Here is a 22,811-nt window from a genome sequence, read left to right on the forward strand (position 1 = left end):
GTAATTCCCTTTTATATTATTTGTTGTTATTCCCTTGTTGCTTTAAGTATTTTTTCTTTGTCTTTTCAGCTATTATCTCTTCAAATATCTTCTCAGGGGCTTTCTCTTCTCCTTCTGGGACTCCTATAATGTGAACATTGGTGCATTTAATGTTATCCCAGAGGTCCCTTTGACTGTCTTCATTTCTTTTCATTTTTCATTTTTCATTTTTTTCTTTATTCTTTTCTGAGGAGTGATTTCCGCTGTTCTGTCTTCCAGGTCACATATTCGTTTTTCTGCCTCACTTTCTCTGCTATTGATTCCTTGTAATGTATTTTTCATTTCAGTTATTGTATTGTTCATCTCTGTTTGTTTGTTCTAAAGTTTTTTAGGTCTTTGTTAAACATTTCTTGCATCTTCTTAGTCTTTGCCTCCATTGTTTTCCTGAAATCTTGGATGATCTTCACTATCATTATTCTGAATTCTTTTTCTGGTAGGCTGGCCGTTTCCACTTAGTTGTTTTTCTGAGGTATCATCCTGTTCCTTCATCAGGGACAAATTCCTCTGCCATCTCATTTTTACTAACTTTCTGTTGTTGCAGTTTGTGTTCCATAGGCTGCAGGATTGTAGTTCTTACTTGTGCTATCTGCCCTCTGGTGGATGCCTTTCATTTTAGTTGAGCATCTATGTGATTACAGTTTCTCTCTTTTCTTAGTGTATATGTTATAGGGTTTTCTTTAAAAAAAATTTTTTTTGTAGTTGTCCTAGAATTTATAAAATATCTTTGTACCCAGTTCAGGTATACTTTAAAATAACATTACAGCATTTCACAGGTAGTATGAGTACCTTCTAATAACAGAACAACCCCAATTCTTTTGTTTTATTTCTTTTATCATTGCTACCATTTTTCCTCCCATCTCCAAAAGAATTTTTAAGTTTACTTAATTATTTAAAGTAGTATATAATGAAGTTCAGTTCAGTTGCTCAGTCGTGTCTGACTCAGATATAATGAAGACATAATTTTATTTTTTGTGTGTGGCTGTGTTCTTATGAAACTTTATTGACAAAAGCAGGAAAAAATAAATAGGCAGTTGACTGGATTCAACCCACAGACCATACATAGTTTGAGCTACAGTGTAGTAGAGTATAGTATCTCATAAATACACCTTCATTTACTTATTTTCTTATTTCTGGGCATTTATTTTTTAATTTATTAGAAAAATTTTCAGGAATTCTAGTTAACTTAGAATATTGTGTTAGTTTCAGGTATACTGCAAAATAATTCATATACCTTCATTATACTTTCCTATTATGGAATCTTTTTCAGACTCTTTCCTATTGTACGTTATTATAAGATACTGAATATAATTCCCTGTACTATGCAGTAAACCCTTGTTTTTTGTATACTTTATATATTGTGATGTGTTAATCCCATACTCTTATTTTATCCCTCCTCTCCTCCTTTACCCTTTGGTAACTGTAAGTTTGTTTTCTATGTCTTTGAGTCTGTTTCTGTTTTGTATGTTCATTTCTATTATTTCTTAGATTTAACATGTAAGTTATACCATATGATATTTGTCTTTCTCGTCTGACTTACTTCACTTAGTATGGTAGTCTTTAGATTTATTCATGTTGCTGTAAAGGACAATATTTCATTCTTTTTGGTGGTCAAGTAATATTTCCTTGTGTGTGTCTCTGTGTGTGTGCGCACCACATCTTTATCCATTCGTCTGTCTGTGGACACTTAGGTTGCTCCCATGTATTGTAAGTAGTGCTTCTATGAAAATTGAGATTCATGTGTCTTTTTGAATTAGAGTTTTCATCTTTCTGGCTATATACCCAAGCAAGGGGTTGTTGGATCATATGGTAACTCTGTTTTTAAAGGAAAGTCCTTGCCGTTTTTCATAGTGGCTGCACCAATTTAAATTCTCACCATCAGTGTAGGAGGGTTCCCTTTTCTCTGCACCTTCTGTGGTATTTATTGTTTGTACAATTTTTGGTGATGGCCATTCTGACTGTTGTGAGGTCATTGTAGTTTTGATTTGTATTTCTCTAATTAGGATGTTGAGTATATTTTCGTATGCCTATGGCCATGTATATGTCTTTGTAGAAATGTCTATTTAGGTCTTCTGCCAGTTTTTTTGATTGGTTTGTTCGTTTGATACTGATTTTTATTACCTGTATGTTTTAGAAATTAATCTCTTTTTTGATGCATCATTTGCAGATATTTTCTCCCAGTCCGTAGGTTGTTTTCATTTTGGTTATGGTTTCTTTGCTGTGGAAAAGCTTATAAATTTGATTAGGGCCTATTTGTTTAAATTTGCTCTTATTTCTTTTGCCTTGCAAGCCTGATCTAAGAAAATATTGCTATGATTTTCTTTCCCCCCAGGAAATGTTCTCTTCTAGAAGTTAAGCCTCTATGTCATTTTGGGTTTATTTTTGTGTGTGGTGTGGTGGACTGTTCTAACTTTATTGGTTAACATGAGGCTGTCCAGCTTTCCCAACACTACTTGCTGAAAAGACTGTCTTTTCTCCATTGTAGCTTTTAACCTCCTCTTTTGAAAGCTAATTGAGTGTAGGTTTCTGGGTTTATTTCTGGGCACTCTATTCTGTTCTGTTGATCTATATGTCTGGTTTTGTCCCAGTACCACACTTGTTTGATTTCTGAAGCTTATTTTCTTTGATGCAGTTTTAAATAAGTTTCCTTTTTTACTTTCTCTCTCTAGCATTTCACAGTGTAAAACAATGAATGCAACAGATTTATGTGTGTGTGTGTGTATGTATATATATGTATATATATAAATCTTTTATCCTGCTGACTTGCTGAGTTCATTTATTAGTTCTAATAGTTTTTTTGTGGAATCTTTAGGGTATTCCGTATAAACTATCATGTCATCTGCATCTAATGACAATTTTACCTCTTATTTTTCAATTTGGAAACCTTTTATTTCTTTTTCTTGTCTGATTGCTGTATCTAGGACTTCTAATACTGTGTTGAATAGAAATGGTGAGAGTAGGCATCCTTGTTTTGTTCCAGAATTTAGCAAGAAGACTTTCAGGTTTTCACTGTTGAGCATTGTTGGCTGTGGGCTCGTCATAAATGGCTTTTATTATGTTGATGTATGTTCCCTTTAAACTCACTTTGGTGAAAGTTTTTATCGTAAATGGATGTTGAATTTTTTGCATCTGTTTAGCATGAGGTTTTTGTCTTTTCTTTTGTTGATATGGTATATCACATTGATTGATTTGCATATGTTGAACTATCCTTGTGACCCTGGTATTAATCCAGCTAGGTCATGATGTATGATCCTTTTTATGTGTTGTTGAATTTGGTTTGCTGATATTTTGTTGAGGATTTTTACATCTATATTTATAAAAGATATTGGCCTATATTTTTCTTTTTTGGTAGTGTGTTGGGTTTTGATATTAGTATGATGATGGTGGTTTCATAGAATGACTTTGGGAGTATTCCTTCCCCCTTAATCTTTTGGAAGAGTTTCAGAAGGTTTAAGTTGTTTTCTTCTTTGTTGTTTGGTAGAATTCCCCAGTGAAGTCATTCGGTCCTTACTTTTGTTTGTAGGGATTTTTTTTGTTTTTTGTTTTTCAGTTACAGATTCTACTTCACTTCTAGTGACTGCTCTGTTCAGATTATCTGTTTTTTCTTAATTCAGTTTTGGCAGGCTCTATATCTAGTAACTTGTCCATTTCTTCTAGGTTGTCTATCTTGTTGTCTTAAAGTATTATAGTTGTTCATAGTATATTGTTATGAATTTTTGTATTTCTATGATGTTGGTCATTTTTTTCCCTCTCTTTTATTTTTCATTTTGTTTATTTTGTCCTCTTTTGTTCTTGGTGAGCTTTTCTAGAAGTTTTTTGATTTTATCATTTGAAAAACCCAGCTGTTGCTTTTATTGATTTTTTTTTTTAATCTCTTTTTTTCCTCTCTGATCTTTATCATTTCCTTCCTTTGATGACTTTAGGTTTTGAGTGTTCTTCTTTTTCTGGTTTTTATATTGTTTATTTGAGATTTTTCTTGTTTTTTGAATGAGGCCTATATTGCTATAAACATCCCTCTTCAGACTGCTTTTGCTGCATCCCATAGATTTTGTGTAGTTATATTTTTTTTGTCATTTGCTTCGAGGTATTTTTTATTTCCTTTTTGATTTCATTGTTGACTCAAAAGAAGATTTTTTTGTAGCATATTGTTTAGGCTCCATGTAGTAGTTTTTATCCTCTGTTTTTCTTTCTGTGGTTGATTTCTAGTTTCATGCCATTGTGGTTAAAAAAGATGTACAAGAAACTTGTTGAGTAAACTATTGAGACCAATTAAGGATAATGAAAAGAAGTTGTGTTGTTGTTGTTTTTAATCCTTGTTTCCTCTTTGACAATCTTCCTATCTTTATGTAGATCTGAGTTTCTGAACTATATTTTCTCTTCTTGAGTACTTCTGTTAACAGTTATTATATGGCAGTCCTACAGGTAACAAATTCCCTCAATTTTAGTTTTTCTGAGAATGTATTTCTTTATCGATTTGAAGGATAATTTCATAGGGAGAGTTTAGAATTCTAAGTTGGTGCAGTTTTTCTCTTAACATTTTTAACATTTCAGTCTATTTTCTTGTTTACATGGTTTTGTGGAAAAGTTGGAAGTAATTCTCTGCTTCTCTTTAGATTTTTCTCTCTCTGGCTTCTTTCAGGATTTTTTCTTTATATTTGATTTTCTGTACTTTGAAAATGTTACATTATACTTATGCATAGTGATTTTTTCTTCACATTTACTCTGCCTGATGTTCTTTGAACTTCATGAATCTGCAGTTTGGTGTCTGACATTAATTTAGGGGAAATTCTTAGTCATTGTTGCATCAATGATTTTTTCTGTCCTTTTCTTTGTCCAGTATTTTCATTCTAATATGTTAAACCTTTTGTAGTTTTCCTAGAGTTCTTTGATATTCTCTCCAGCTTTTTATGCTCAGTCTTTGTTCTCTTTGTTTTATATTTTCAGAGGTTTTGTTGAGATACTCTTTTTTTTTCTTTTTTTAAAAAATTATTTATTTTAATTAGAGAATAATTGCTTTCCAATATTGTGATGGTTTTTGCCATACATCAACATGAATCAGCCACAGATGCACATGTGTGCCTGCATCCTGAAACCCCTTCCCACCTCCCTCCCCACTCCATCCTTCTGGGTTATCCCAGAGCACTTGCTTTGAGTGCCCTGCTTCATGTATCAAACTTGCACTTGTCATCTGTTTTACATATGGTAAGATATATGTTTCAGTGCTTAGTCTCAGGTTTCTTGTCTTGAATCCTGTGCAGTCTAATAATTCCATCAAAGGTATTCTTCATTTCTGCTACAGTGTTTTTGATCTCTAGCATCTGTTTTTTATTCTTTCTTCGGATTTTCATCTTTCTGCTTATAGTGTCCCTTTATTCTTGAATGCTTCCCACTTTATTCATTAGAGCCTTTAACATATTAATCATAGTTGTTTTAAATTTCTGGTCTCATAATCTCAGCATCTTTTCCATATCTGGGTTTGATACTCGCTCTGTCTCTTCGTGTAATTTTCTTTTGCTTTGTAAATATGTTCTTTTGTGGGGCCTATGACTTCTGTATTAAATTAAGAATACTCACATTATAACTGGATGAATTAGTGGGCACAAGCCATTCACATGGGGTCGACATACAGCTCTGTTAGCACCTGAGCTTTCACTTTGAGGAAGTGTAAACACTTGGTCATTTTGATTGAAGACACAATGGCACTACACGCTACAAGGGAGTAAAGTCACAAGTTTATTCTTACAGATCCCAGAAAGGGGGATGGGATGCCTAGGAAAGGCAGTCCTCTGTCCCAGGTCACAAGTGAGCAGAAGATAGAGATCAGGGTAGCAAGTACCTATTAGTTGAAAAGAGTTTGGGGGAAGATTTTGCTACCTTTTTGTGAATTCAACTCTACGTGGTTATTTTAAAAGGTGCTCTGAGAAAAAGGAAGCAGGAACTTGTCACAGGAGTCCTAAGCTCAGGTCCTTATCTGTCCAGTCTGTGGATGTGAGCAGGGTTGTCATACTGTAAAATGCTTATGTAGCAACTCAGAATAGCTGTTTTCTCATCACAATTGACCCTGTGATGCCTAGGCATTAGTCTTTGGGGAAAATCATGAGCACTGTCTAGATGGTGGAGATACTAAAAGCTGCTGGCAGGATTTTGGTCACCCAGCACATGAAACATCTAAGCAAAGCAAAATGCCACTCAGCAATATAAATAGACAAATGGTGGTTTGGAATCCTGCCTATAACCATTTCCTCCCATTTTGGGGGGTTCAGCCCAGAAAATAAAGCTCATGGATAAGATTAAGGTAGGTATTTGATTTAAAACTTGGGTGAGATTATGAAATACTTGTACCTGTTGGGATATCATTTGTAAATGTCTAAGCTTGTCCAGAATTATTAATATACATGCAACAAGAGGTACCCTTTGCAGTTTCCCCTTCCTTGGCCAATAGTAACCTAAAGCTAAATGGTTGTCCAAAACCATCTACACTGAAGAATTGTACTGTTACTGCATTAAGGCTGGGCTTTGGTGTAACAGCCCAATGCTTTTAGCCAGGGTAGCTGAAAGTTTGGTGTTTGCTGTAATAATCTAATTTAATAATTTGTTGTTGCTTGCCTGCTGTTATGGTGCCTAACTCAGTTCCCATGAAGGATAGTAGCAGACGTATTCCCAACATAATGGGCGTGAGTACTGAACGTTTTTGACATGAGGTGGTTTAAAAAGAGACATTTTGGGGATCCTATTCATTGATTTGTAAGGATAGTCCCAGGGAGACTTAACTATCTTCGTGTGAACAGACAGGACTTCCCAGGGAGCTGGCAAGGAGGCAGATGCATTGGTGGCTGAGGAAGGGAGAAGCGCATATATGAGGAACCATGTATATGTGTTTGCTCCTGGGTACTAAACCCACAGTGGACACCGACTGTTAAACTGGGTATATCCAAATAAGTTGGGATTCTCCTGGGGAGGCTGAACCATGAGACTCAAGACCATGGGAATTGTGCTCTTTGGGATGAGAGGTATAGGTCGTATTCAACCATGTGGTGTCACAGGTGGAGTGTGTTAGTGCATGGACAGACATGGTGCATTATCAAGTGCCACATACTGTATTGCAAAGTGTTGCATGGGAACAGTTGATCTATTGAGAGGAGCTGGGTAAGCCGTGGAGATGCAGGAGATGGCTTCCATTGGGAAAATGGGGGTAGGGTCAAGAAATTAGCTAAGTAGGCCACTGACTCAGGAAAGAAGCCTTTGTTGAGTTTGATAATATGTCAGCAATTACAGCAGCTCAGGGGGGAAAAAAAGCACTGGTTTCTGCCCATTGTATAAAAATATTAAGACAGTGGGAGGACTTGAATGAGAAGATTGTGGTGACAGTGGGAAAAGATTCCCTTGATGTTGTGTAAGGAGATGACCCTGTGGCTGCAGTTCTGGAGAGTGTGTATGTAGGGGAGTGATGTGGGAGTCCTATGGTGATTGTAGCATCTATACCCAGGGAGGAGTCCTCTCAAAAGAATTAAATTTACTAGCCCTCAATTAGGTCACATAATGTGGATTAATCTAATGATGTGTGGTGAGGGTAAGCAATTATATGAAGCATTTAATCAGACTCTTAAAGGGTTTTGAGACTTGGCACATACCTTAACCTATCAAAATTTAAAGGTGTAGTGTAGAGCAGCCTGCAGTCAAAGTGCCACCGCACATTGTAGCAAGTGTAGTAAGCAAGGAGACCTTGGGGTAACCGTACAAAATGCCACAAAAATGGGTCATCAGCTGGGAATTTAGATAACTAGGCATTCAGTTTGGCAGCCAAGATCTGGGAAGTGCTTGCCATCATCAGCCGCCATGCTTTCCTGGGTGTCACCTCTTCCATGGTGGAAAATTGTGGCGGCAGTGTTCACAATGAAGTTGGGTCCCATGCTGTCATCTACTGAGACATTGTTATCTCAGATCATCATGTTTGGCATTATCAAGTGTTATTGCAGGTGAAGGGAGCCATTCTAGAGCAGGTTGCTCTCCAGTCAGTGAGGAAGGGAACTGAAGGCCCATAGGGTCTAACAGGTTTGCATATAGCTGGGATGTTCTGATTAAGGTTTGCTTGCACTTTTGGGGGTGTCTGTTGCTAGCTCAAGTTCTTGGTAAATTTTGGGGGTCTCGGGGTGAATCTCGCAAATGATTAAGTGGTGCCCTTCTTCAAGGCATAGGAAGTCACCATTGTAAATAGTAAAGGTTAGAGGTACATGTGTACCCTTGGTTTAAATAAAATTTAGTTATCTGCTTCTGACAATTTAATCTTTAGTCTCGTATTACCAGAGATGGGTTTGAATTATGTAATCCTATCAGCCAGTTAGGGGTGAAATTAGGGCAGTGTGAGGCTGGTGGCCTTGAAGCATTTCTGCTTTGGTCCCATTTAAGATAGAGTGCTTGAATCACTCAGTGATTGAATCACTCAGTGGTGGCATTTTGGGCCCAGCCCTTCTTGGGCTGACTTCCAACATATGCCATCCCTCCATCCTGGGGTTCAGTTGTGTATGAGTACTGTGGTCTTCCAGTAACTTTCTGATATTGTCTCCTGGGGTCGTGGAGAAAGCCCCATAACCCAGATGGCATGAAAGTCACAGAATAGGGACAACAATAGCAGGCATCTACATTTTATAGTTTTGTGCTTGCCCTCTGAGTGCCCCTTGTGATAATTGGTTATTGGGCTGTCGTGGGTCAGTATCTTATTGGTGGCTTCCTCCAAAGTGAGATAGGGCCAGGTGTGATTGTATCACCATGATGTCATCTTCTGAAATTGCTGGTGTCAACCTGAGTGCCTCTTCTTCCCTTTTTGATTTCTACCCACACCATCCTTTCACTGGATCCAGGGTTAATTATTTCTACTTCCTAGTAGGAGGTATTGTTGGGAGAAATGAACTGTCTACTGAAGGCACTCACTGTACATTGGAATCTCAGTTGAAATTTGCATATCAAGTTACTTGGTTAAGTGTAGTCCAGCAGCCTCCTAGTGAGTCCTGTTCCTCTAATGGGGCAGGACTCTCTCTGACCAAGGGCTTTCATAGCTAAAGTACCTATCAGGGCCCAGGTGAGTGTTAAAAGGCAAGATGATTGATATTTTAAAATCTGTAAGGGGACTCAAAAATGTTGGGGAAAATGTAATTTATATTGTCCTGTTGCCTGGAAAATCCCATGGACAGAGGAGCCTGGTAGGCTGCAGTCCATGGGGTTGCTAAGAGTTGGACACGACTGAGTGACTTCCCTTTCACTTTTCACTTGCATGCATTGGAGAAGGAAATGGCAACCCACTCCAGTGTTCTTGCCTGGAGAATCCCAGGGACGGGGGAGCCTGGTGGGCTGCCATCTATGGGGTTGCACAGAGTCGGACACGACTGAAGCGACTTAGCAGCAGCAGCAGCAGTGAGATAAAAGCATCAGATTTCCTTCTGATAGCAATCTGTCATCTTTTGCGATTTACAAATTTTTGTTTTTTTAGGTATATGCTTTAACTGGGTTTTCCTGGTGGTTCAGTAGTAAAGAATCCACCTGCCAGTGCAGGAGATGCAGGTTTGATCCCTAGGTCGGGACTATCCTCTGGAGAAGGAAATGGCAACCCACTCCAGTATTCTTGCATAGGAAGAACTCCCAGAGTTTACCCAAACTCATGTTGATTGAGTTGGTGATGCCATCCAACCATCTCATCCTTTGTCATCCCCTTCTCCTCCCACCTTCAATCTTTCTCAGCATCAGGGTTTTTTTTTTTTCAGTGAGTCAGTTCTTCACATCAGGTGGCCAAAGTATTGGAGTTTCAGCTTCAACATCAGTCCTTCCAATGAACACTCAGGACTAATCTCCTTTAGGATGGACTGGTTGGATTTCCTTGAAGTCCAAGGGACTCTGAAGAGTCTTCTCCAACACCACAGTTCAAAATCATCAATTCTTTGGTGCTCAGCTTTCTTTATAGACCAATTCACACATCCATACATGACTACCAGGAAAATCATAGCTTTGACTAGACGGACCTTTGTTGGCAAAGTAATGTCTCTGCTTTTAAATATGCTATCTAGGTTGGTCATAACTTTCCTTATGGCTGCTATCAAAATTCCAGACAAGGGTTGGAGAGGATGTGAAAAAATTGAAGCCCTTGTGCATTGTTGGAGGAAATATAAAATTGTGCAGCCACTATAGTAAACGGTGTAGAGATTTTTTCAAAAAGTTAAAAGTAGAATCACTATATGATCCACATCCCTACTACTGGGTAGATACTTAAAAGAATTGAAATTAGGATCTCAAAGAGATATCTGCACTCCCATGTTCTTTGCAAGATTTCACAGTAGTTAAGATGCAGAAATAACCTATATGTTTATTGATGGATAAACAGTAAACATATAGTGGAGTGAATAGCCTTTCCCTTCTCCAGGGGATCTTCCAAACCCAGGTCTCCCGCATTGCAGGCAGATTCTTTAGGGTCTGAGCCACCAGGGAAGCAGTATATTGATGGATAAGTTAAATAGTAAATACATAGCCATTAAAAAGAAGGAAATCCTGCCATATGCGTTAGCATGAATTAATGTGGAAGACATTATGCTAAGTGAAATAAGCCAGGTACAGAAGGACAACTACATGATTCTGCATATATGGGATTTCCAAAATGGCCAAACTCATAAAAGCAGAGTAGAATGGTGGTTGTCAGGGCTGTAGGGAATAATAAGTAGGAAGTTGGTGTTCAGTGGGCATATAGTTTCAATTATGTAAAATAAATCCTAAAGAGATACCTACTCTGCAATATGGTGCTTATAGTTAATAATATTCCTTTTTGCACTTAAAAAAGAGATGTACTCTTTGTCAACAGGGTGGGTCTCGTATTAAGTGTTGTTAACACAATATATGTTATATATTAAAAAAAGAACCGAATGTGGCAAATAGATGAAAAATATTTAAAATAAATATTAATATTTGGTATTCAAAATCAATAATGTATCATGAGTAAGTAGAGCTTAAGCCAGCAAAGCAGATAGTTTAGTCTTAGGAAATTTATAAACATGTTTTACATAGCAGGAAAACTGTAGTTATTTCATTGTGTTCCAAAAAGATATTTGGGAATAAAAATAAAAAGTAAAAATCTGTTCTCAATTAAAAATATTTCTCTAGAGTAGGCCAGTAATGCCTCAATATGATAAAAAAAAATATGTATTTGAAATTAGCAGTCAGCATAATCAAAGATCATAGACTCTTTTTTTATACATATAAAACATTTGTAAGTGATGTTGCCATAAATGGTCAAGTAGGGATCTCCAAGGCTCCATTTCTGCACAAAAATAACAAGCTAGCAAAATTTATCAGAACCAACTTTTGTAGATCTCTGGAATCTAGTCAGAACTTAAAAATAAAAAACTAGGGAATGATTACTGAAGTAAAGAGCAATTGTTCTATAGGAGAACACTGACTGAGGCTTCTTAAATCACCTGCATAACCATCCCCCAATCTATAGTAGCTTTGAAGATGACAGACCACACTCCTAATGCGAGTTAACAGTTACAGAGGGTGCAGTACAAACCTTACTCTGAAAAAATTGTCATTAGGTGTTTCAACCTGTCTTACAACTCGTTGAAGGACCAGTGTGGCGGCTTTCACTCAACCAAGAGCTTTTCCAAGGATGAAACAACTTCCCTGCCAGTTTTTGGCTGGAGTATTGACTGTAACAGACTAGGTCTAGGGATAACAGGATAAACAATAGGAACATTGTAAAACTTGAGGAGAAAGCAGTTGAAAAACGAGATACTAGGGGAATAGGACTTTTTAAAGGTCCTGCTTATACTAGGGAGCTGAGGCCATGTGCATGCCCAAAGCTGGACTCATTCTCAGAAAAGGCCCCAAAAGACCTTAAGCTTTCATCTCTGGCTAAACTTTCAGACTTACATTGCACAGGCTGTAAGTGAAAGTACAGAGCTGGCTAAAGTGTTGGAATGCTTCAACATAAAGAAAGTCAGAACAGACTGGGGAAAGTTGTTTTCTTTTTTCTTTTTGGCTGCGGATATTTATGGAAACTCTGTCAAGATAATAGCTGACAGTTAAGCAAAGCTAACAAGACTTCAGTGTCACACACAAAGAATGTACAAGACAATTACCCACAACAAATAGTGACACCAAATTTCAGCTATGGGGGAGAATCTGGTATCCTGAGTTGCCACACTATATTTGATATGTCCAGTTGTCAACAAATCGTGACATACTTAAAGAAACAGAATATGGCTGTTGTCAGGGGGAAAATACAGTTTACAGTAACACTATGCAGGGATTAATTCCCATATAACTTTACTCAGTTCTCCGTTTCTGTGATTTTTTACCGCATCTGTGGTTTCAACCACAGACCATGATGTACTATAGTATTGATATTTACTGTTGCAAAATAATCACATAAGTGGACCCTCACAGTTCAAATCCAAGTTGTTCAAAGGTCAACAGTAATTGATAAAAACTGTCCCTGAGGAAGTCCAGGAATTATAAAAAAAAGATTTTAAATGTGCTCAAAGAGCTAAAGTAGCTATGTCAACAAACTGAAGACAACCAAGAAAAAGCTGTCTCACCAAAGAAATATGTCAAAAAATGGATAACAATTATAAAAAGGATCCAAATTGAAATTCTGGAGCTGAAAATATAGTAACTGAAAGGAAAAATCTACTAGCAGGTTTTAGTAGCACATTTGAGCAGGCAAACAGAGAATCCGTGAATTTGAAAATATATCAGTTGAGATTATCAACTTTGAAAACCCAGAAAGAGAAAAGAATGAAAAAAAACTACCAGAGCCGTGAGATACCACCCAGCATACCAACATGTGTATAATGGAAGTCCCAGGGGGAGAGAAAAGAGAAAAGGCACAGAAATAATATTTAATGAAGTAATTGTTGAAAACTTTCCAAATTTGATAGAAGACATACATCCAAGAAGCTTAATTAACTTCGAGCAGGGTAAACTGAAAAAGTTCCCCACACTGAGACACAGTACAGTTGCTCCTTGAACAAATACAGAGGTTAGGGAGTCTGACCCTGCTCCATTCAGCTGAAAATTCACGTGTAATTTCACAGTTGTCCTTCTGCATCCATGGGTTTAAGCAGATGCAGATTGTCTAGTGCTGTTATTGTTGTTCAGTCTTGTCTGACTTTTTGTGACCCCCGTGGACTGCAGCACGCCAGACTCTGCTATCCTCCATGTCATCCTGGAATTTGCTCAGACTCGTGTCCACTGAGTCAGTGACTTCTCTTATTACTGAGCACTGGCTCTAGGGTGCACTCCAGAGCATCAGTTCAGTGGCCCTGCAGCAGGTGGCATTTTCCTGAATCAAGGATCAAACCAGTGTACCCTGCATTGGGAGGCATATTCTTAAACACTGGACTACCAAGAAAGTCCAGTTTTATTTTTAATACTTTATTTATTTGTTTATTTGTCTGCACCATGTGGCTTGTGGGATCTCAGTTCCCTGAACAGAATTTGAACCTTGGACCTTGGCAGTGAGACCACAGAGTCCTAACCACTCGATTGAGGAAATTTCCTCAGGGGAGTTTTGTGTGAAATAGTAATCCATGTTTCATTTGTTTGTAGAGAGTAGATTTTTGACTTTTAGTGCTAGATGACTGTGTTTGCATGGCTGTGTGTGTGTGTACATATGTGTATGTTTGTGTTTAGTTTTGTTTGTTTTATGTGACAGGGAGGAACTATTATTTTCTTTCTGGTTTGTTACATGAGGTCTGTGATTTATGATATTAAACTAAACAATAAGAATAATCTGATAAAACTCAAACAGCTCTGTTAGGTAGAAATTTTAATTGAGAAATAGTCTCTGGAAATTCATAAAGGACATATGTTAACTGTACTTTAAAAAAGAAAACTTTTTAACTTTGTATTGGGGTATAACCAATTAATAATGTTGTGATAGTTTGAGGTGAACAGCACAGGGACTCAGCCATACGTATACATGAATCCATTCTTCCCCTAACTCCCCTTGTTTTCAGTTGCCAAGTAACACTGAGCAGAGTTCCATGTGCTATACAGTAGGTCCTTGTTGGTTTTCCATTTTAAATAGAGCAGTGAGTACATGTCCGTCCCAAACTCCGTAACTATCCTTTCCTCCGTCCTCCCCCACCCAGCAACCATGTGGTGTCTATGTATGTGTGTGTGTATATATATAGACACACATATATACATATAATGGAGTGTTACTCAACCATTAAAAAGAATGAAATAATGCTATTTGCAGCAACATGGATGGACCTAGATATTACCATACTGAATGAAGTAAGTCAGACAAAGAAGAAATATCATATGACATCCCTTATATGTGGAATCTAAAAAGAAATAATATAAATGAACATACAAAACAGAGGCTCATGGAGAATAAACTACTTTTTAACAGCTTTATCTCACTATAATATATACACAGTAATAATCACTCATTTAAAATATATAATTCAGTGGTTTTTTTCTTTATTTACAGAATTATCCAGTCGCTAAATTTTAGAACATTTTTTTTTTTTTTTTAACCATTCTACCCCCATTCCTCTATTTCTAGAACCAATAATCTACTATCTTTCCCTATGAATTTGCCTGTTCTGGATATTTCTTATAAATGGAGTCCTATAATACGTGATCTTTTGTGACTGCTTTCTTTTCCTTAGCATAACATTTTTGATATTCATGCATGTTGCATAGTAGCGTGAATCAGTACTTAAGTACTTTTAATTGCCAAATAATATACCACTGTATAGATATATTTTATCTATCCATTCACTAGTTGATAGACATTTGGTTCCACTTTTGGTTGTTGTGAATGGTGCTAGTATAAACATAAGTGAAGAGGTTTTGATTGGACATGTTTTCATACCTCTTGGCTATATACCTAGGAGTGGAATTGCCAGGACATGTGGTAACTCTTAAGGAACTAATAACGTTTAATGTCTGTTGAACGTCTTAAGGAACTAATAAAGTGTTTTTCAAAGTAACTGTACTATTTTACATTCCTACCATCAGTATATGAGTGTTCTAGTTTCTCCATATACTTTTAAACATAACTATTTTCTGTCTTCTTGATTATAGTTATTCTGATGAGTATGAAATGGTATCATCATGTTTTTTATTTTCCTAATAATTAATGATATTGAACATCTTTTCACATGCTTGTCATTTGTTTATCTTCTTTGCAGAAACATCTCTATTCAGATCTTTTGAACATTTTAAAATTGAATTATCTTTACTGTTGAATTCCCTCTTTACTGTGGGCTTCCTTTGTAGCTCAGTCGGTAAATCATCTGCCTGCAATGCAGGAGACACCAGTTTGATTCCTGGGTCAAGAAGATGCCCTGGAGAAGGAAATGGCAAGCCACTCCATTATTCTTGCCTGGAGAACCCCATGGACAGAGAAGCCTGGCAGGCTACAGTCCATGGGGTATCAAGAGTCGGACATGGCTTGGCGACCAAACCACCACTACCACTGCTGTTGAATTGTATATTCTGATATTAGATTCTTATCAGATATATTGTTTGCATGTATTTTCTCTCATTCTGTATGCTGTCATTTCACTTTCTTGGTTGTGACCTTCAAAGCACAAGTTTTTTTATTTTGACAAACTCTGACTTATAATTCTCTCTTATTGCTTGTGCTTTTGGTGTCATATTAAGAAATCATGGCATAGCTAAGAGTCACAAAGGTTTAACATTATCTTCAAAGAGATTTAGTTTTAATTCTTATGTCTAGGTCCATGAACCCCTTTGAGGCAATTTTAAACTATTTTTGTTTTTAAAAATTTTCTGAAATGTCCATAACAAAATTAATCATCTTAACCATTTTTAACCGTGCATTTGACTGTATTTAACTGTAACATTGTTGTCAAACAATCCTCAGAGCTCTTCTTCTTATAAAACTGAAACTCTATATTCATTAAACCATAATCTCCTATTCCCTTCTCCCTTTTTCTCCAACCCCTGGCAGTCCCCATTATAATTTGTCTCTGAATTTCACTCCTTTAGGTAGCTCCATAAAAGTGGGATCATATAGTATTTGTCTTTCTCTGACAATTGTGTCATCAGAATTCATCCATTTGGTAGCATGTGTCACGATATCTTTCCTTTTCAGGCTGAGTAGTATTTCATTGTATGTATGTACCACATTGGTTTATACATTCATCCATCCATGGACACTTGAATTGTTTTTATCTTTTGGCTGTTGTGAATAGAGCTGCTGTGAATATGAACATACAAAAATATCTCCTTGAGATCCTTCTTTTAGTATTTTGGTATAGACCCAGAAGTGGAATTGCTAGATCATGTGGTCAGTCTACTTTTGTTTTTGTGGAACTGCCATACAGTTTTCTTTAGCAGCCATTTTACATTAACATCAATAATGCACAAGAATTTAAATTTTTTCACATTCTCACCAACACTTATTATTTTCTGGGTTTTTTTTTTCATAATGCCATGTTGCAGATATAAACTGGTACCTTATTATGCTTTTGAGTTGCATTTTGCTGATGATTATTGATTTGAATATCTTTTCATGGACTTGTTGACCACTTATATATCTTCTTTGGAGAAATGTCTATTCAAGACCTACACCCATTTTTGGATTAGGTTGTTTTTTTTGTTTGTTTGTTTAGGTTGTAAGAATTCTTTATATATTCTAGATCTGTGTGTTAGTAGCTCAGTCATGTCTGACTCTGTGACCCCACAGACTGTAACCTGCTAGGCTTCTCTGTCCATGGGATTTTCCAGGCAAGAATACTGGAGTGGATTGCCATTCCCTTCTCCAGACGTTCTTCCCTACCCAGGGATCGAACCCAGGTCCCCTGCACTGCAGGCAGATTCTTTACCATTTCAGCTACAGGAAAGTCCCAATATTCTAGATAGTAACCCATCATCATATACATGATTTCCAAATACTTTCCTCTTTCTGTTGGTTGTCTTTTAGCTCTCTAATTGTGTACTTTGATACAGTTTTAAATTTTGATTTAAAACTCTTTGAGTTTTTACTATTCCTACTAAAGTAAATCAAAAGAGTTAATTTGAGTTTCTGTGAAACACTTCGCCATTGAATGTTGTGATTGATTTAAACTAAAATTTGTACATTTGTTGTTAAAACTAAAATATGAATGATTATATATGAAAGATTCAAATTGTACCTCTCAATCTTAATCTAGAGATTAGAGAAATTAAGATTTTTCTCTTTAAGAAAACAACAGAAGTATTAACATTAGTTTTCTTTGAGGAGAAGGGTCTTTGAACTGATAATGTGAAAGAAAGTGATAGTCGCTCAGTCGTGTCCAACTCTTTGCGACCCCATGAACAGTAGCCTGCCATGCTCCTCTGTCCATGAGATTCTCCAGGCAAGAATACTGGAGTGGGTTGCTGTTCCTTCTCCAGGGGATCTTCCTGACATTGAATGCAGATCTCCCTCATTGCAGGCAGATTCTTTACCATCTGAGCCATCAGAGAAGCCTTCGCTTATAATTGCATCAGTAAATTTGGGATATATTTCTTCAAATTAATTTTTGTCAGCATATAGTTGACTTACTGTGTTGTGTTAGTCTCTTGCTTTACAGCAAAGTGAATCAGTCATGCATATACATATATCCACTCTTTTTTAGATTTCCTTCCCATTTAGGTCACTACAGAGCCCTGAGCAGAGTTCCCTGTGCTCTACAATAGGTTCTCATTAGTCATCTGTTTTATACAAGGTAGTATGTTTGTGTCAGTCCCAATCTCCCAATTGATCCCACCACCCGTTTACCCCCTTGGGCTCCAGAATTACTGCAGATGGTGACTGCAGCCATGAAATTAAAAGATGCTTGCTCCTTGGAAGGAAAGTTATGACCAACCTAGACAGCATATTAAAAAGCAGAGACATTGTTTTGCCAACAAAGGTCCGTCTAGTCAAAGCTATGGTGTTTCCAATAGTCATGTATGGATGTGAGAGTTGGACTATAAAGAAAGCCGAGCACCAAAGAATTGATGATTTTGAACTGTGGTGTTGGAGAAGACTCTTGAGCGTCCCTTGGACTGCAAGGAGATCAACCAGTCCATCCTAAAGGAAATCAGTCCTGAATATTCATTGGAAGGACTGATGTTGATGCTGAAACTCCAATACTTTGGCCACCTGACGTGAAGAACTGACTCATTGGAAAAGACCTTGACGCTGGGAAAGATTGAAGGCAGGAGGAGAAGGGGACAACAGAAGATGAGATGGTTGGATGGCATCACCAACTCAATGGACATGTGTTTGAGTAGACCCCAGGAGTCGGTAATGGACAGGGAGGCCTGGCATGCTGCAGTCCATGGGGTCACAAAGAGTCAGACATGACTGAACGACTGAACTGAACCATAACTTTGTTCCCTATGTCTGTGACTGTTTCTGATTGCGAATAAGCATTGTTGAATTTATTTTTGTGTATATTGTTAGGGAGTATTCTGATTCAGTGCCAACCCTATCAGATTATCAAGGGCATTTTTCAGAGAATTAGAACAAAATTTTTTACACTTTATATGGAATCACAAAAAAATCCTGAATAGTAAAAGCAATCTTGAGAAAGAATAATGGACCTGGAGGAATCAGGCTCCCTTCAGACTATACTACAAAGTTACAGTAATCAAAACGTATGGTACTGGCACCAGAACAAAAATATAGATTAGAGATTAGTGGGACAGGACAGAAAGTCTAGAGACAAACCCATGCACCTGTGGCCCTTTATTGTAATCTGCGACAAAAGAGACAAAAATATATGATGGAGAAAAGACAGTGTCTTCAATAAGTGGTGCTGGAGACACGGACAACTGCATGCGTATATCTTTACTTTTGTTGCCTATCCACTTAGAGGCATTATTTGTTTATTTATTTAAGCAAAATAATGGATTTATAAAGAAATAGAAAACACTTATGAAAAAGTTAGGTTATTGGCAACCCACTCCAACACTCTTGCCTGGAAAATTCCATGGACATAGCAGCCTGGTAGGCTACAGGTCATGGGATCTCATGGAGTCACACATGGCCAAGAAAGTTCACTTCTCATGAATCAGGCTGCTTGCCACTTCTAAAAAAAAAAAAGGTTAGGTTATACCAATATCTCCTATCTTATATACCAAAGTATCAAAACTTTAAATATAAAAATAATCCATATATGTAGTAGCTGAAATGGCATTTATTTATATGTGGAGTACATATTCATTATTTTACACATAGATATTTAGTTATCCTAGCACTGTTTGTTGAAAAGACTTCTTTCCTCATGAATTTTCTAGCTTACTTGTCAATTCATCATAAATGTTAGTATTTATTTCTGAGCTATCAGTTCTGTTCTCTTACCCAGTACCACTCTGTTTTGATTACTGTAGCTGTGTGGTTAAGTTTTGAAATCAGAATGTGAGTCCTCCAACTTTCATCATTTTCCAGATGGTTTGGCTACAGTGTCTCGTTTGAATTTCCGAATGAACTTTAGAATCAATTTTTACAAAGAAAAAAAGCCAGCTGACATTTTGTTAGGAATTTCCTTGAATCTATAGATCAGTATGGGAAGTATTGCAATCTTAACAATATTAAAGTCTTCCAATTTCATTGGGCCAGTTTTCCATTTATTTTGATCTTTTATAATTTGTTTCAATAGTATTCTGTGCTATAGTCTTCATTTTTTTGATAATATATTCTTAAGTATTTTATTTTTATGCTATTGTAGATGGAATTGTTTTATTTCATTTTTGGGTTGTTCACTGTGGTTTGAAATGTAGTTGACTGTTGTCTGCTAAACTCATATCCTAAATTTTAAGGAACTTGTTTGTTAGTCCTAGTTGGTTTTCTTATGGTTTCCTTGGTATTTTCTGTGTAGAAGATCATGTCATCTGCAAATGAAGATGGTTTTACTTCTTTTCCTTTCTCGATTTCTTTTAATTGGTTTCCAGATTGGTCTGGCTAGACCCTCCATTATGATAAGAGGAAGTATGTACATACTATATTGTTCTTATCCTAAGGGAAAAGCATCTGATCTTTTACCATTTACTATAATGTTAGCTGTGCATCTTTTGTAAATGCTGTTCATTTGGTTGAGAAAGTCCCTTTCATTTATAGTTTGCTGAATGATTTTATCATTAAAGAGGGTTGTGAGCCAAACAGTAGCCTTTTGAGGGGCTAGTGTGCTGTGCCAGGTCTTAGTTGTGGCGTGCAGGATGTTTAGTTACAGCATGTGGGATCAGTTCCCTGACCAGGGATTGAATCTGGGTCCCCCACATTGGAAGTGCATTTGTTTTAGCCATTTTCTGTTAGGTATATCTTAACCACTGGATCACCAGGGAAGTCCACATTTAAAAGCCTATTCCATATCAAGGGATACATTGTTGGGATGTAATATAAGTTCTTATGGCTATATCTGGAGAAAGTTGTATGAAAATACTAAAATTGATTTGCCCAATACCAAAGCTATAAAAAATTTTTAACTGGAAAAGTTATTATGAAAAGCTGTTTACCCTGGAGAAGGAAATGGCAAACCACTCCAGTATTCTTGCCTGGAGAATCCCATGGACGAAGGAGCCTGGTAGGCTAGAGTCCACGGGGTCGCAAAGAGTCGGACACGACTGAGCGACTTCCCTCCCTTGATTGATAAAAGAATGTAAACTATCTTTATGCAAACATAAACTTCAGATAAGCTGATCTGATTCCTTCTGTCATCTCTTAGTAGTCCATTAATAAAAAAAAAAAAAAGAAAAGCTGTTTATAATTATTAAAAAGCTTGAAGGAGGTGATAGATGGTTGTAGGGTTTGGAGTATTCTAAAAAATTATAAGATACGGATTGCTGGGAAGAAAGAAGAAATGTCTTTTGGGAAGAATGTAAATCTAATCATGCCCAGTTTTAAGAAGCTGGACTAAGTTTATGATTCTCAAATTGGAGTATTTATTTCCCAATTATATGTGTGGCAGTGTCAGGATAGTAAGAAGCCATGGAATTAAAATCACATTTTTAAAATGTTTTGTCCAGTGGTATTTAGTTTATTGACTTTTTTAAAATTTAAACATTTATTTTGAAATAATCGTAGATTCTCATAAAGTAGTAAGAAATAATATAGAAAGATTGCTTCTACCCTTTACCTAGTTTCCAAAAATGAAGATGTCTTGCAAATATGTAATAATATATTACAACCAGGATAATGACACTGATACAGTCAGGATACTTAATGTTTCCACCACCCCAAGGGTCCCTTATGTTTCCCTGTGATAACTATATACACTTCTGTCTTATTCCCACTCCTTTCTTAACCCCTGGCAACTATTAATCTAGTTTCTATTTCTATAATTTTGTCCTTTTAAGAATGTCATATAAATGAAATCATACTGTATGCAATCTTTTAGTATTGGCTTTTTCTCACTCAGCATAATTCTCTGGACAATATTCAATATCAATAGTCTTCATTTTTTACTAATGCATAGTATTCCATGACATGAACATACCACAATTTGTTTAAATATATACTGATTGAGGTAACTTGGTTGTTTTCCAGTTGTTGGCTATTACAAATAAAGCTGCTATAAACATTCCTATGTAGGTTTTTGATGAACATCAGTCTTTATTGCTTTGCTGGGTCATATGGTAGTTGTATAATTTTTTGACTGTCTCTAATACCACATTGGCCTGGATGTTGGGATTCTTCTACATTAGAGTTTTCCAAGGATGGAACTTTAGGCTTCTCACTTGGCCTTTGCTGGTGTGGGTATGGGTGAGGCCATAGTTTTTTTCTGTGGTGTTTGGCTGGAAGAGAGCAGTTATTGTCTAAAAGTTTTCTGTCTTGTTGAACTTCACCTTTACTTGTTTTTTAACTAATGAGAGCAGGTTTTTGTTAGAGCTCTTTGTATTCTTCTGTGCTCTTCGTTCATGGTTGCTGTCTTTAACTCAAAGTCTGGGATATTTGAAGTAAAAAGAAAACCCAGAGATCACTGCCTTGTTATTCTTTGATCCCAAAGTCCCTAGCCAGTCTGCCTTTTTTCTCTTTACCTTTCAGATTCTTCTTAAGTTTGTTCTGTATATAAAGTCCAGGATTTTTAGTTGTACTTCACAGGAGGAATAGGGAAAAGTACATCTCTATTATGTGAGAAGTGGCAATGCAATTTAAAATGTTTTTATATGAAATCACATGTGGCACTAAAATTAAATAGAATGCCAGGTTATAATTCTAGAGGTAAAACAGAGAAATCTCAAAGAAATGTTAAATATTTATGGTATCTTTAGACACTGATCCTATACCCTAGTAAGAAGTACTAATTCTTTTTTCCTGTTTTTATTGGTAAATATTAAGTTGTAGGCCATGTTTCTGTAACATAGAGACTCAAATACAATGGGTCAGATAAGGTAGAATTGTATTTCTCTTTCAGGTCCAGGGTAAGGAAGTAACTTTGCTTCTTGAAATCTTCTGAGGAACCAAGCTGGGTGGGCAGTTGAGCCGCCATTACGTGTGGCCTCCCAGGGTTGTTCTAGACATCACCATTTTCATTTGGCAAGAGTAATGGTAATGGGTTGTTGTATAGCAGAAACTAACAACATGGTAAAGCAGTTGTACTCCCCCAAAAAAGAGTATTAGTGATGATAATGATTGAAGGTGGTAGTAGGAGAACATGGAGGTCAAGAACTTGACTTTTTAAGGACAAGAGCCACAAGTTGTACTTACTGCTTTTGCTCACCTCCCATTGGCTTGTACCTAGTTACATGATCATATCTGGCTGCAAAAGAAGAGTCTCTGCTTGGTAGTCATGTGACCAGCAGAATTT

The 22,811-nt window shown here is 36.8% G+C and overlaps 1 protein-coding gene and 1 long non-coding RNA gene across 10 annotated transcripts in view; one reads left to right on the forward strand and one right to left on the reverse strand.

Moving 5' to 3' along the window:
• ALMS1 (ALMS1 centrosome and basal body associated protein) overlaps positions 1 to 22,811 on the forward strand; it is a 196,640-nt gene that overhangs the window by 77,341 nt on the left and 96,488 nt on the right. The gene's annotated exons all lie outside the window — the stretch shown is intronic.
• Positions 15,402 to 19,111, reverse strand: LOC145503501 (uncharacterized). Its single transcript, XR_014051513.1, has 2 exons — positions 17,407 to 19,111; positions 15,402 to 16,794 (listed from the first exon to the last, which is right to left on the reverse strand). It is a non-coding gene; the product is annotated as an uncharacterized LOC145503501 (long non-coding RNA).

The sequence above is a fragment of the Giraffa tippelskirchi genome, chromosome 4 (genome assembly GCF_054371585.1).
Source record: "Giraffa tippelskirchi isolate mGirTip1 chromosome 4, T2T-mGirTip1v1.2.pri, whole genome shotgun sequence".
Classification (NCBI taxonomy): domain Eukaryota; kingdom Metazoa; phylum Chordata; class Mammalia; order Artiodactyla; family Giraffidae; genus Giraffa; species Giraffa tippelskirchi.